The sequence below is a fragment of the Oxyura jamaicensis genome, chromosome 6 (assembly GCF_011077185.1).
Source record: "Oxyura jamaicensis isolate SHBP4307 breed ruddy duck chromosome 6, BPBGC_Ojam_1.0, whole genome shotgun sequence".
NCBI lineage: Eukaryota > Metazoa > Chordata > Aves > Anseriformes > Anatidae > Oxyura > Oxyura jamaicensis.
The window spans coordinates 32059613-32073989 of NC_048898.1; the positions used below are offsets into that span (position 1 = coordinate 32059613).

The following is a 14377-nucleotide window of genomic DNA, read 5'->3' on the forward strand; positions in this document are numbered from 1 at the left end:
GCTGTAAGGAGAGACTGCACACAATTTTGAGAAGGAAATCCTTCAAGGGCTCAAATAAGTTAACATAGGTTTGGCTGTCTCCAAATTGTTTCTCATTAGATTTTCACTTAAATAATAATAATAATAATAACAACTGTGATTTTTACTCTGAGTTTAACAACATCCCGGTAACTAAAACTTTAACAAACACGGAAGTCTTTCCTCTTTTCATCCCTTCTTGATCCTCAGTGATGGTCATATCTAATCCATCCAAGTCCTCTGCAGCTAAACCTGCACTCCAGGCAAAGCAATTACAGCTACCTTTCTAGCTTCTGCAGCCAGAAAAAAAAAAAAAAAAAAAAAAAAAAAAAAAAAAAATCCCTTTTATAAAGCAGTAAGCCTGTCTTGGATAATTAACAAATATATGGTCAGCTACAGTTAATATTACAAAATTGCCATCACTGCAATTTCAAGGCTTGTGATACCAATTTCTTCAGTAATAAGTGTTTACAGAAAGAATCTGTAAGCACTATCTAGCAAAAAATCAGATGAAATATAAACAGACTCTAAATATTTATCAGCAGAGGAAGTTCAAAAATATCACTGGGAAATAAAGCGGATGGCAGGCTAAATCCAGAGCCATTGAGTGTTCTTCGAAGGATGTGTTAGGAGGAACTTCATTTTCAGTTTGACAACACTAAATCACATTAATTCCTTCCTCCTATTCAATTGCTACTTTAAAATCCTTGGTGCCAGAAGGCCAACACTAAAAACATCCCTAAAATTATTCCTGAATACTGTCCTTGATGAAGAAAAAAAAAATAAAAAATAAAAACATAAAATAAAATAAAATAAAATAAAAACACCTGCCAAAATTCCTATCCACACAATGCAACAATGCAATACTCTAAGAGTTAGGGGGTTTCCGTCACTTTGGGGGTTTCCATCACTTCAGAAAACAAAATATCTGTAACAGGAATGTACACCTGCAAGCTCAGCTTTCATTAGCACCAAAGTGGGTCCCCAAAAAGGGGACCTCTGGCATGAAGCTGCAGCAGGGGCGGTTGAGACAGGGTGTTAGAAAAAGGTTCTGCACCCAGAGGTGGCCGGGCGCTGGGACAGGCTGCCCAGGACAGTGGTCACAGCACCGACCCTGATGGAGTCCAAGGAGCATTTGGACAACGCTCTCAGACACCTGGCCTGATTTTTGGGCAGGCATGTGTGTAGCCAAGAGTTGGACTTGATGATCCCTGGGGGTCCATTCCAACTCAGGATATTGTGATTCTATGGGATAACACAACCACTGCTATATTATTTCAACTGGAAACATTATTCTCTTTTCATACACTCTCTTCCCCACCAGACATCATCTTCACCTTAGAATTTCCCAGCTGAACTAAAGAACATAAAACTACATCTGAATGACTCCAGCAACTCATTAAGAAGAAAACTTTTTAAAATCCTGTTTCAATTTATTTTTGTTTTAAATCCTGGCATGCTTAAGTCAGCAGGAAGAGTTTTCATTGACTTCAATGAAGCCAGAAGTTCATCCTGAGAATTGCTGTTTGGAATGAGTGCAGCATTTATAGTACCTAATTTGAAACCCTGAAATTTGTTGTTAAATGCGACTGAATGATATTTGCTATTTCAGAATTATTTGTTATCTTTAAAGATACACAAAGAAAGTTAAAATACTGCAGTGTAACATTTTTGGTGATTATGTTTGGGAGAACCTTGTTTTAGTAGCAAGTACATATTTTTAATGCACATCTATATACTGTCATAAAGTTTCACTTTATTTTCTAATAGTGAAAAGCCTTAGAAAAGTATATTGGCAAAATATCTAGAATTATAATAGTCCAACAAAAAACCTTGTTGATATTTACATGGTTACTTGTATTTTCACAGTACATTTTTTTTACTGCTGTTGTAATTTATTATCCAGTGTACTAGTATAGTGAGATGAAAACCTAGACAACTGGAGAGATTACACCCATTTAATGGGTACCATTAAAAGACAAAGCTATTAAATCTCAGCAGAAGCTTTTTATGCATTCCGCAGTATTAAACCAAAATGAGTTATTGCAACATTGTAACCATGATATCAAACAACAAGAATACTAAATTCTTAAAGCTGCATGCAGAAATAAACAGCAAATGACTTGAAGACATCTTATGAAGTGCATTTTACACAAAGAGTTGCTGTAATCTGTTTAAAGGAAAAAAAAAAAAAAAAAAAAAGCAGTGGAGACTTAAACTAAAAGCTCCTCCTTGTCATGATGTGGCAGTGTTAAAGGCACCATAGAACACCCCAGTCCAACCCCCTTCAATATTCAGGAAGAGTACAAAGAAAGTCCCTTTGTATCCCAGGTCACTTGCTCTGCAGGGCAGAGGCAGGAGAGGACAGGAGTTGGGACACTGAGCAGTCAGGCGTTGGGATGGGTTGCCCAGGGAAGTGGTGGCGTCACTGTCCCTGGGGGTGTTCAAGGAAAGGTTGGACGTGGTGCTCAGGGATATGGTTCAGTGGTGACATTGGTGGTAGGGGAATGGTTGGACCAGATGATCTTGGAGGTCTCTCCCAGCCTTAATGGTTCTAGGATTCTATGACTCTACTGCTGGACCAGGTACGGCATGTAAACAGTGATCAGCTCCAGTCATCAGCAAGAGAGACAGCTTTCATCCAATGGGACAACTCAGCTGTGTGGTCTGTCCTGGTGCAAGCACGACAATGTGTCCAACAAGATGGAATTTTCCCACCTATGATGAGGGGAAGCAGAGGGTACGTTGCCTTCTAGGGAGGATGCAAGGCCAAAGCTTGTCTGGCCAATGCATTCCCTGATGCAGGCTCCCAGCCAGCAAGGCTCCCTCCCTTGCAGAAAGGGGTGCACAGCTGGGATGTGACTCCTTATACACACATAGTCAATGCTGAAATTCAACCAAAACAACTGGAGAACATTTTCTGTGCCCACATGTTTGAGGGGCCAAATTCTGGTCCCCCTTACATCAGTGAAAATCCAGAGCTGAGCTGCTCCTGACCTACCATAATGGAAGAGAAATCCATGTGGGATTTCCGTGGTTACCAATATATATTGCATTTTACTATGTTGTGTATTGTTAGTTTGACTGCTTTCCTTAGCAGTGCTTAAAAACCTACTCTGAAGAGTTAAATGCTTCAGCATTTAAATAGCCTGATGTTAAACAAATCAATTTTTCCTCCTTCCTATAATGAGAGTGATGAGCTTAGGTTCCACTCTTCCCTTCTGTTCACCTCTCACATCTCATTTCTTGTTGAAACTGTTTTAAAGCTGGCATAAATAGTTTTGCAAAGTAATTCTAATACTGAATGTCAAGAGCAATACTGGTTTCATTATGATTTATCCTTATCCGTTCCTCAGGCAAGTTAATCCTCAACCTGAGATACTGTTTTTATAGCACTATAATTTAAGATTTTTTTCATCTAAATTATTTACTTTATGAATGAGTCCAACAAGTTGCTCACAACCTAAGGCTGTAATACTCAGTGACAAAATGTTCAAGAACGTGTTTTTGTCTTTTTAAATGAAGAGACCACAAGTTTAGCAGTAATGTAGTAACTAACTAATGAGGTGACCATTATTAGTAGCCTTTCACACACTAGAGCTTTCACCCAGCAAAATTCAGTCACTTTATCTGACCTTTGTACTTGCAATAGATGCAAAAATATGATCCAATATCACAGTTAGAAATCCAGAGAGCCACAAAACAAGGGAAGAATCCCTAATCCTGAAGCACAACTGCACAACATGAACCCATAGGCCTTCATGAAGCTGACCTGCCATCAGACCTGAATGTGCGCAAACCTGATGTACACGTGCAACCTGCCCCCCCCTTCCACTTCAACAAAATAGCATCCAAAATCCTTTAGAGGAATGAATCCAGGCAGTTTTCTCAGGCCTCAGCAATCAAGCCAGAAGGACAAACTCTACAGCAGTAGTCCTACTAATGCACTAATCAAGATCTCAGAGGGAAGAAGAGCACAGCCTTTGGCACTGTGAAACAGATCTATGAACTACTGAGCTTTCAGTGTTCCTGGAAAGTCCTACAAATTGCAGATTTCAATTTAACTTAACATTAATAATGTCTACTTAATATTATCTATTTTATATCTATACAGTTCAGCTAGAAGACATATTTCTGATCTAACAAAGTAACCAAAATCCAAGAGGTTGGAAATAAGCATTAAATAAAAATTAGAAAAGAGTTTTCAAGGGATGAAGCTTCCAAGGGAAGAGCTGGGCTCACAGGCAAGGCCGTCTCACTACATGATTAACACTTGTAATAACCTAATAACCCATCCTCCTTGATTTCCTCCTATTTCCAGCCTTTTAAAGTTAAACCTCCTGGCTGTACCAAACATACTCTTTCCTTTTTTTTTTTTTTTTGATTAATAAATTAATAAATTTTAGTATCCATAGGCCATTATATCCTAGTTTAGGCACCACAGTGAGCTCACATTTTCTTCAAATCACGTGTAAAACCTTCCAGGGTCCTGATTTCTATTACTTTTTTTTCAAAATGTCTCTCCCATTTCTTGGTATCTCACTACTAACTTTGTGCCAGATCTAAAGCACTTTAATTAAGTGCTTTTTTCCATATAGCTCCAAGACTTGAATTTTGACTGGACACATGGAGCGCATAAGGACATTATCAACTTCATCTGAAATCATCCAATGTTTCAGACTCACATCTATTGGGCTGCCCACTTTTGTAGCACCCATTTGACACTACAGTTTACCGGGTTTCTTTCATCCCTTATACAGACACATTGCATATAAATCTTCATTATTTTTTTTATGTATTTTACAGAAGCTTGCCACTTTTCAGTGTAGTCTTATTTGTTTTCTTTGTACTTCTAGAAACCTTTCATTTTTTCTTTTATTTTTTGGTTGATATCATAGCTCTTCCCAGTTAAAAGTAATTTGTGACTGCCATTATATGAAAGAAAAGCACTTCCTGATATTCCATGAGAAGTTGACATGCCTGACTTAAACTAGGCAGATTTAAGCTTTGCTTGAATTCATACTAGAAAATAATAATGCAGAAGTCTTTTTCAATCTCATCAGCTTTTCTAATTTTATGGTAAGAAAGCAAGGTACCTTCACCCAACCTGAACACTGATGTTTTATACAGGAAAAATATCTCCTTATGAAGCACATTTCTCCATCCTGGAAGACATGAAGCAAATGAAAAGCAGTCAGTTTTAATATTTTGCTATTTAGGTACAGATCTGCTTTCTACGCTGTGCATCTCACAGTAAGGAATAGCTACCCTAGATATAAAGTTGGCATCATAAATCACAAGTATATATAAAGTGACATGCATATTTGATGAGTCTAAATAATAGCACATTAAGTTAAAAATTAAAAAGTGTGAATTTAGTAGTTGTTGGTATAAAAAAGAACATTTATAACTAAATTTTAGCGATCTCATGATTCAGTACTGCCTATTCTCCAATCCTACCAAGTAAAGCCTCAAAATGGACTTGCTGCTGTATAAAAAAACAGCAGGAATTACACTCAAAATGCACAGTTTAGGGGTCTGTAATCTAGGGCATACACTGGCTCCTGCATTTTAGATTGCTTGCAGGGGTTAGATTGAAAGCCCAAAGCTGCACTTGGATCGGGACTGCCAAAAGCAATCTCTGTGGAGGAATTTCCGTCTGGGGAAGGGTGAGGGCCTCGTTTTTAATGAAACTGTGGACATCCTATTAGATATGATGCCCTTTGAGCTTCACTTCCATCTTATAGTGAAATTCCAAGGCCTTTGTCATTTCCCTACTACCCAAAACCACATTTCATCACATGAATGATTTCATTTCAAAGGAAACCTATTACAAAGGGAGCAAACACACTGGCAGCCAAGTTCCTCCCAACCTCTGTAGCACTGTGGTGGCCTTAGCCACTTTCTGCAACCCACTTGAGGACGGGCTGCTACACCAGGAGCTCCAAAAACACTTCTGGAGCTGGGTTAGCTTATAGTACTACCTGAGTTCTGGCAAGCTCACTAGGAAACCAGCAGGCTTTCCACTTCAGAGACTTGGAGCGCTTGCATTTCAGGTACTTCAAGCTACTGTTAGAACACTGAGAAGCTGGATCTGGGAATAGGAAGCAGCAGGACACAGAGAGGTCATTAGGCCAGAGCCTGCCAGGTGCTCCTGTTCACATCCACCATCACATCTCCTCTCATCACAGTCATATCTGCCCCATCTTTGCTGTCAGCCACCACTACTCAGCTGGACTTGGGTTTATTTTGTTTCTTCTCACTAGGCATCAAGCATTTCACCTGGTTACATCCTCTGAGGGAGGGTTCCACACTCCTTAAAACCAGTGCTTGCAAGCCACGTCCAACAGCTGCTGGAAGCCAGGTGTAACATAAATTAATAAATATTCCATGGAAAAGCTACATTAACTGCTTGCTCCTAAAGTGCTGTTTAGTGGCATGTCGGGCACAGCTGTGTAATCAAACGATTACAGAGCTCCCTTTGCAGCGCGTCTGCTGCACTCCAGCTCCTCGGTAGCTTTCCTGTCTCCCTCGCATGTAAAAACCAAATCGAGCAACCAGGGCAGAATTGTAATCATGTCCTTCGGACAGGAAAACACAAATGAAAAGGTCGTACATACAAACAGCCAGTGTGACTGACTGTACAACATGCTTTCTGTTAGATACACATACTGCCCAATGTATGTTTAAGAGAATGGGTCAACAGTGCTATACATAGCTGGTCAATTTTAGTGAAATTGCAGTAAAAGTGGAAAGATCAGTGTCATTCAGGCTGCTCTGAGATAAGAGCTTGTAGGAGCTCACAGATCCCATCCCCTCATGTGAATAGCTGTATTTAGACTCAAATCTGGCTCGGCAGCTCTTCACTAAGAAAAACAGTGCACTCTGCTAGAAACATAAATAAATAATAATAATAAAAAAAAACTAATTTGTGGGGAAAAGCACTAAAAAATGTTCTCTTATTGGAAATCTACCTTGTTTTTCCACCGCACTTTGGGTTCTTCCAGCTGAGCAACATAAGTCCAGCCAAGGAGCGTGGTGGAAACTCAGTTATCCCTCCCTGTGTAAGGTAAGGAGAAAAATAGGTGGGGCAAGGGAGGAGCTGAAGCCTCAAGAAAGCAATTGAGGAGCTCAGCTCAAGCCAGGAGAGTCTCCTAAAAACTCTCCAAGATGTTGAAAGCAAAGCAATTCACATCACCTGTGCTTCCAGAGCAGCACTGAATGATTTAACAGCACATTTCCTTGCAGTTTCTAATGGCAGGATATACAGCCTATAAGGATATGGTAACTGCAAGAGTAATTAAGACTTCGGAGGCAGAGGGAGTATATTGGTACCTATTTAAGTCATGTCTCTCTTCACCTGAATGATGTATCTGTACTGAAAGAGCACAGCTGGATGTTCTAACTTCCTAAATTGTTGTAATTTAGACAAGATCGGCCTGCTGCTGCTTGTTTGTCTCTAGAGAAAGCATCTGAACAACTTTTAAAAAACAAAATGTAAAAGTAACACAATACTGGGCTACAATTTCTTAAAATTTTGCTCCTTTGAGCATGTGGGGAAATACTCAGTAGTGGAAAAGTATTTAATAATGCGAAGGATCCCCTTGCCAGGCAGCAAAGGAATTTTGAGAAAAAGATCCCTATTGGGTGACGGGAGGTGTAGCATCATGTTTAACAATAGCCCCATGAACTTTGGAAGTTTACTGTCATCCACCTAGCAACTTGACCTTAAGTATAAATAAACACTTAGAGAGAGATTTCAGTACACAGTCCATGTTTAAGGACACATGCAATGCCCACTGAAATCACCTGGGCTACAAACATCCTCTCTGTCCACTGAAAGTCCCAGTTCTCATAGAGAACAGGGTGTGTGTTATCAGGCCACAAAAATAAGAAAAACACTTCAAGTTTCAAGACTATTATGAGTTGCTTGCAGGCACTCAAATGTCTTTAGCACAGAGGATAAATAGCAAAAGAATGACTTGTCAATCTCTATTATTAAAATTGTTCATCACAGTTCATGATTATTTTTGCACAAGTGCATTTAGTTTGTCCAGAGGGTCTATGATTTCTAACTATTTTTATTGTCTTTCTCACCATAAAAGTTTGCTATGTATTTCAGATTATTTTAATTTTATAGTTACCAGTCTGCTTCTAACATCAATTCTAGACAGTAACTGTATAGCAAAAAAAAAAAAAAAAAAAGTATTAAAAAAAATGCAAGAAATAGGTCAACTCCAAACTTATGCTATTTCTGGACAAAAATAGCAAAATGGCTGTGTTGATACTATAGTGCTAAAATATAAGCAGTATCTCATTTACCTCTCTTTGATTATGCCTTTATAATCCCATCCTTGCTAATACTGCTAGTGGATTATATAACTTATCCTTCCACTTCAACTACATGAAATAACCCAAATATGAGAGTCTGCTTCAACCTGCTCATTTGTAGTTTCCAGATAACTACTTTTTGTTTAGCAAAGAAGATAAAATCCATTACAGTCTTCCACTGCATTAGTGGAATTAAGTGTTTTGTCATGCAAATCTCCGCTGTTTCATCACATTCCTGTTCCAAAACCTCAAATAAAGCACTCTGAATTTGAGATTAGTCTTCCTGTTACAAAATTTGAACCATGAAATTATTTTGTTATTGATTTCAGAACTGCATGTTGACTGCACTTACAGACATAGGATACAAATGCCATTTAAAAGAAAAAATAAAAAAGATTAGTTTCGCTACTTTAAAATCTTCATAGAAGTAGTTTCTTCTTTTCTGCATTCAAATTGATTTTCTTCCTTTTGGCATGTGAAGAGCCAGATGAATACTTTGACTCAATGCCCAAGAGTGAAATGGCACCAGCAGCAGAGAAGCTCTCAGGCCAAGAGATGTGTGACAACATTTTGATCACTGACAAAGAAAACCTTAAAATATCTATTCCATTACTATTTACTGTTTATGAGTGAGAATGTATATATATGTGTGTGTTTCTTTATAAATCAAATGTTTACATCACTTTATATAAATAACATAAATATAAGTACATACATATAAATCCTATAGAATACATATAAATCCTATAGATGCTGTGACCTCTCATTAAGGTAAGCTTCCCTTTTGGCAGAGACCTAGACCCAGTTAGTATTAAGCATGATGCTGTTCAATAAAACATTTTTTTTACACAAATGAGCACATACAATTTTCATTCAAATCTTAAAAACATTCTTAACAACTGTTAAGATTGTTAAAAATAATCTTAACAACTAGCTCCAGCAAACTTTAGGGTTTAACCTGTAATCTGCTCAGCTGACTGCTCTGCTCTTTACTTGGTCACCAAACACAAAAGGCACAAGTTTGTTCTTCAGATGAGAATGTTTTCTGGGTGTTTTTTTTCCGGCTAATGCAATTCAAGAAGTGAAACCTTTCTTATGTCATATGTAAGCAAATCAATACAAAGACATCTTTAGGCCCAAAACCATGGAATAAGACAGAAATACATTTCCATATTGGAAAGTTTGGTGGGTGTTGAGATGCAGCACCCTGGCAATGTTGCTGTCTATCCCATTAACCTACAAACCTGGCTGTGACCAAGTAAGGGACTTCACCGCAGGGTACGGCTGTAGTATCACAATGAAGCAGCACAGGAAGAAACAACAACAACGAAAAGCCACCAACTCACCATGTACAACACCACCAAAGTTCAGAGAGGGGACTGTTGCTTAAGAGCCTAACCATAATAACCCGCCACTGAACCTTGACTGCATTCTCAGCAAACGCATGCCACGAAGCTATTTTTACCAGCCGGCGGCTCGCGTTTAAGAAATACCCCTTTTCACCGAAAAATAAGCAGCGGCAAGTGGCAACATGCCTCCGGGGCTTAATTCTAGGGAGGATGCGGTGCGGGAATTGGGTGCAGCTTCCCAGGCGAGCCGCTCGCCGGGCGTCTGCTCCCTCTCCAGGGCGCAGCTCCCTGCGGGGTGACAGCGAGCAGCGCTCTCTTTGTCACCGCGGGGACACTCTCAGGGGGGACACCTCTCCGAACCGGCCGAGACCCGGGGGTGCAGCCCATGGTTCCCCCCAAAAAAACCCGGGAGGATGGGGGCTCGCCAGCCTTCCCCTCGGAGCAAAGCGGGGCAGCCCGAGGTGTCCCCGTGGAAGCCCCGTGGTGCCTCCCAACTTCCCGCAAAGTGCTGCCGTACCCATACTTGGGGAGCAGGCGGCTCGGGATCACCCCCAGAGCCGGCTCAGCTTGGCTCAGCCTGGCTCAGCCTTACCTCGGCTCCGCACCGCTCCGCACCGCGCCGGGAGGCGCGCCCGCCGCTCTGCTCGTCCTCCCATCCGCGCCCCTGCGGGGGGAAGGAGGAGGAGGAGGAGGAGGAGGAGGAAGGGGAGGAAGGGGAAGGGAGGGAGGGAGCAGCCCCGCGCCGCTCCCCGGCCGCGCTGCGCAGCCCAGGAGGAGGCGTGCTCGGCTCCGCTAGGGTGGGGGGGGGAGTGGGGGGCTCCGGCTGTGCCCCCCCCAGCCCACACACCCCCAGAAACACCTCACACACCCCCAGAAACACTGCACACACCCGCACACAGCCGCACGCACCCGCACGCAGCCGGCTCCGGGTACCGCCGGGCATCGCCCCCGCCGGGAGCGGCGCAGCATCGGCTGCAGCCTCGGCTCGCTGGGAGCTCTCGGCAAGGCCTCTCCATAGGGATGCTGCGGGGATCCCGGCTGTCCCACCGGGACCGTGCCGGAGGAAGGCGGCGGCCCCAGTCGTGGAGTTGGGGGCAGGAGGAAGGAGAACCGAGGATCCCGAGCGGGTCCCACAGCTCAGCTTCAGGTTTGTGTCAGCAACAGCACAAACGCTGGCTAGGAAGGCAAAATCCAGCGCTCCAAAAGCGCACCGTTCATCCTCAGTCAAGAAGACCCCACCGTGCAGACATAAATAGATGTGTTTATCTGAACGTGCAGTCTGCTCATTAAACCCTCCGCACAACGTCTGCACGCTCCTGCAACGCTCAGCGCGCGGTGTCACAGCAGGGCTGAGTGCCACGCTCGCAGGGCTCGCCTTATCTGAAGTTGTGCAGCTGTGCCTGCCCTGGCCAAGGTCTGGGTGTTAGCACACCGCAGGAGGAAAGCTCTCCGTACCCCTCTCCTGGCACTAAGGGAAGCCACTGTTGGGTTTCAGTCTGCATGGGTAGTGCTCAGCAACTTCACTGCTAGCATGTCGAGGTAACAAAGCATGAGTTAAGTATGAAAACATTGGTTTTTAGGAGATTTTCCGTTCCTAAATCCAACTTTCAGCAATCGGAAGAATCTAAAAGAAAAAATCTGGGGAATCCCTTTTGAAGTGAAACCATATATAACTTAAAAGTAGAATGCAAAACAGCTTCCAAACTACAGCTGTGACTGGGAGCCAAACAGAATTCAAATACACCTGTAAGATCACATACAGATAACTAAGAGACTGACTTAAAAACACACATCCACAAGTTTCCTGCTTCATGAGATATATGAGCTCTGGATGGATCAGAGATCCTCAGCAAAGGTCATATCTCAGTCTCACCAATTTCTCACCTTAAAATCCTCTCAGAATAAAACAGCTGACGGGGTGAAACCTGGGACTTCTGAAATATTCACACATGTTCAGTGTTTCTGCTCCGGGTTAAATATGCTGCCCGCCAAAGCCTTTTTAGGCCTCATGGGATGCTCTGAATAGCAATTATGCTTAGCCAGATTTCTGCCTAATTATACTCCCTTCCTTCCTTTCTATATATTTAAGAAAAAGAATCAAAGAAACTGTCATGAAAACAAGACCTTCATTCCCAGAGGAATGATCTGCTCACCCCACTCCCCACCAACCATCAGCTGGAGCAAATATCTTCATGCAGTATCCACAAGCAGTAGCTTCCAGACAGTCCATAAAGTTTGTGTCTGCCCATCTCACAGGCACTTGCAAACTATCTTCAACATTACCTAGTGAGATGGGGAGGGAAATCCAAAATATTTTGACTTATTAAATCACTCTCCAGCAATGAATTGTGTTATCATGGACAATTATCGTCAGAAAAAAAAAGAGCAGTCAAAATAAATAATCCTTAAAATTAAGGCTGAACTTTAATTCTCATGATTCAAGATGTGTAAAGATAGAGGAAATTAGGAGATTTCAACAGAGAAATCATAGGAAAACTGTCTGACTATATTGGCTTTCATAAAGAGAAGCTCCTGACCCACCTCTGTAGATACAATTTCTGTTGCTTTCTATGCTCACTCTGCAACACAGAAAGGATCACCTCACTTTTAAAACATGTTTGAACATATTTGTAAGCTCTAAGCAGGCTTATCAAGTGATCAAGTGAAAAGCAAAATAAAAAAAAAAGAAAGAAAAAGGAAAAAAAAAAAAGAAAAAAAGAAAAAAAAAAGAAACCTGGAAGCGCAGATGCATGAATATAAAAGGCAATTTTTTAATGCAGTTGAGTCCTGCTTTATTGCTACTGATCACAGTTTGGGGCAGACCCCTGGTGAAGAGGGCTGGTGGCTGGGTTTGACAGGAGCAGAACTGCACATTTACAGCCAGAGTTAACTGCGGGATAAACCAATCAGATTGTGTCCTCAGAGCACAGCTGTAATGGGATGCTAATCCGGGGAAATGGACTGCTCTTCCTCTGTGTGCCTGCTACAGCATCAGCATCTTTAGGCTATCCTCACAAAGAGGGCAGAAATGCTGATGCGTCTGCTTGGTGCTCTCTCTCCCACCCTCAAACATTGGAGGAAGAAGTCCATTCCCCGCAACAACCCTGGAGACTTCTGCTTCCCACTCCTGCTGCTTTTGGGGTGTCCTTTTCCCATGACCTCCCATCCCCAGGCACAGCTTTCCAAAGGCTTTTTCAAGGGATTTTTCCACAGGGTACCGGCATAAACTCATGCCCTCACATTAAATTCTTATCTCACCAGAACCTGATGTGGGTTATGACAGGAAAAGCGAATAACGTCCCCAAAGAGCTTCAGTCCCCCTTGTGCTGTGAGCTGCGAGGATGAAACGGAAAAGCCGAGTCCCCCCAGGCAGCAGGGAAGCAAAGGGGGAGCTGGAGCTGGAAGCAAATCATGTCCTGCCTGGGGACCTCTGAATGGTGCTGGAGAATTTCCATGCAGTAAGTCCAAAAAACCACAAGGTGCTATATACAGCATGTGTAGCACTTCTAGGCATTACACTGCTATGCCACTGATCCGCTTTGCCGGGCAGAGGCACGGCAAAACCTAATTTCACGCAGACATTCAATCCTGTTGAATGCACGGCTGCTTGCTCAGACAGACTGGGGTTAGGGCTGCAGCACTGTCAGGCTTATGGAGACCATTTCAGCACTTCTTCCAGCTTGGAGGCCGGGTTCGGAGCTCTAAGTTGGTGCTATGAGAAAATTAGAGAAAGATTTATTCTTCTTCGTGGACTGTTTTCCCATTAAAGTGTTGGTACAGTTTTCGCTGGAATTAATGGAATGTGTACGTTGTAAAGAAATGCATTATTACTTTTATTTTCCCCGTGGTATCCTGGCAACAGACACATTCTTAAAATTCAGATCACTGATTTCATGTCTTCATACATCCTTTGGTGCTGGGTAAAGGGTATATCAACCTTCAAATACTCCGAACATATTTTTTTTTTCACTTTTCCCAACTTGCCACTGCTTCTTGGCTCATAAATCCCTGGATTGCATCTGGGAGTCCTTTCTCAGTCTTTAATTGAAGACAACAGGATTTTTCCAAGAATAGGCAATAACTGATACTGAAACAGGATTAGATAAATGTGTCAGAATTTGTTTTCCCACAAATGGTCTGTTAGATTTAATGATGTGTACTCAGAGCCAGTTTCCCTTTGCCTAACACCATCCTTTTATCCCAAGTTGTATGTCCTTCAGCACCCTAAATTATTCCTTTTTATTTGTGATATTTATGCCCTCCAAGTACTTGTTGAAGGGTATCATTTCCCTCTTAGTCGTCATTTAGCCAAGTGATACATATTAAGTCCCTTTAATCTTCGCTCATAACTCAGTCTCTTCAGACCCTTAATCATTTTTATTGCTCTTCTATGAATTCCTTCCAATTTGTCTGCGTCTCTCTGGCAATGAGGTACCCAGAATTTAATGCTGTATTTTAGGCATGATCTCCCTGCAGCAATACAAAAGAAGATGTTACCTGCTGCTACTTTTATCTACCACCCATTTAACAATATGCTAGAATCACAAAATAGCCAGGAATCAATTAAAATAGATTTTAAATGGTTCAGCGCTCAGAATTACCATAATGCTTTCGTGGCACCACACGCAACAAGGCTTGGAGCCGACAGAAGCCTGCTGCTTTTGGAAATACGTGTGTGT

At 41.9% G+C, this 14377-nt stretch overlaps 1 protein-coding gene and 1 long non-coding RNA gene across 2 annotated transcripts in view; one reads left to right on the forward strand and one right to left on the reverse strand.

Annotated features, from left to right (window-relative positions):
• Positions 1-10234, forward strand: part of LOC118169181 — a 27361-nt gene extending 17127 nt beyond the window's left edge. Inside the window, exon 3 of the long non-coding RNA XR_004751954.1 lies at positions 10127-10234. This is a non-coding gene — a long non-coding RNA (uncharacterized LOC118169181). The remainder of the gene's footprint in view (positions 1-10126) is intronic.
• CHST15 (carbohydrate sulfotransferase 15) overlaps positions 1-10452 on the reverse strand; it is a 46784-nt gene extending 36332 nt beyond the window's left edge. Inside the window, exon 1 of the mRNA XM_035330216.1 lies at positions 10291-10452. The gene's annotated coding sequence lies outside the window, so the exon portion shown is untranslated. The remainder of the gene's footprint in view (positions 1-10290) is intronic.
• Between the last annotated feature and the right edge of the window lie 3925 nt (positions 10453-14377).